This window comes from Gavialis gangeticus, unplaced genomic scaffold (genome assembly GCF_001723915.1).
Source record: "Gavialis gangeticus isolate Ggan-Ray unplaced genomic scaffold, GavGan_comp1, whole genome shotgun sequence".
Taxonomy (NCBI): domain Eukaryota; kingdom Metazoa; phylum Chordata; order Crocodylia; family Gavialidae; genus Gavialis; species Gavialis gangeticus.
The window spans coordinates 20828906-20829870 of NW_017728992.1; the positions used below are offsets into that span (position 1 = coordinate 20828906).

General features: G+C 50.3%; 1 pseudogene; it reads right to left on the reverse strand.

Annotated features, from left to right (window-relative positions):
* LOC109298370 overlaps positions 1-965 on the reverse strand; it is a 9687-nt pseudogene that overhangs the window by 1539 nt on the left and 7183 nt on the right.

Consider the following 965-nt stretch of genomic DNA (forward strand, 5'->3'; position numbering starts at 1 on the left):
GGTCACAAGCTGGCGGAGGGAAGGTTTAAGTTGGACATCAGGAGGCGCTACTTCACGGTCAGGGCGGCTAGGGTCTGGAACCAGCTTCCAAGTGAGGTGGTGCAGGCTCCCACCCTGGGGGTTTTTAAGAGGAGGTTGGATGACCACCTTACTGGGGTCGTTTGACCCCAGTACTCTTTCCTGCCATGGCAGGGGGTCGGACTAGATGATCTGCTCAGGTCCCTTCCGACCCTAGAAACTATGAAACTATGAAACCAGTTACAGGGTTAATGGTGGCCGCAGTCCACATGCGAGTAGGACCCTCATATCGCACTGAGCCATCTGTGAACCAGGCAGTCTTCCTTTGGTCAGGCAGCATATCATCATAGTGAGGGGCCTATGAGGCAAGTGGGGGGGCAAGATCTCAACAGGTAGCAAATCTGGTCCACCTTCCACTGGTGCCAGTGGGGTAGTTATTTCTTCATGAAGTTTGCTTACACCATGGGGGCCAGGCTTTGTGTGCTCTTGTATGTACCATTTCCATTTAATAACAGAGGATTCTTGGGCTCTCCCAATTTTGTTGGAGATGGAGTCCTGCATGACCCACTGCATTATGGGAATTTCTGGTCTACTATGAGTCTCATGTCCCTCAGTTATCCGTTCCATATTGACCAGTGCACAATAGCACGCCAGCAACTGCCGTTCAAAAAGGGTGTAATTAGCAGCTGCGTCAAGTAACTTCCAAGTCCAAAAGCTTAATGGGTGCTTCTGATGTATCCCTATAGGAGTCTGCCACAAGCTCCATGATGTATGATCCTGATACACTGACACTTCCAATGTAATAGGGTCAGACGATGAATAAGGGCCCGGGGCAGGGCAGTCTGTACAGCTGCTTTTACATCATTGAAGGCCTGGTGTTGTTCTGTTCCCCATTCAAAAGCAGTGGCCTTACGTGTTACTTTATACAGGGGCTGCATCAATATCCC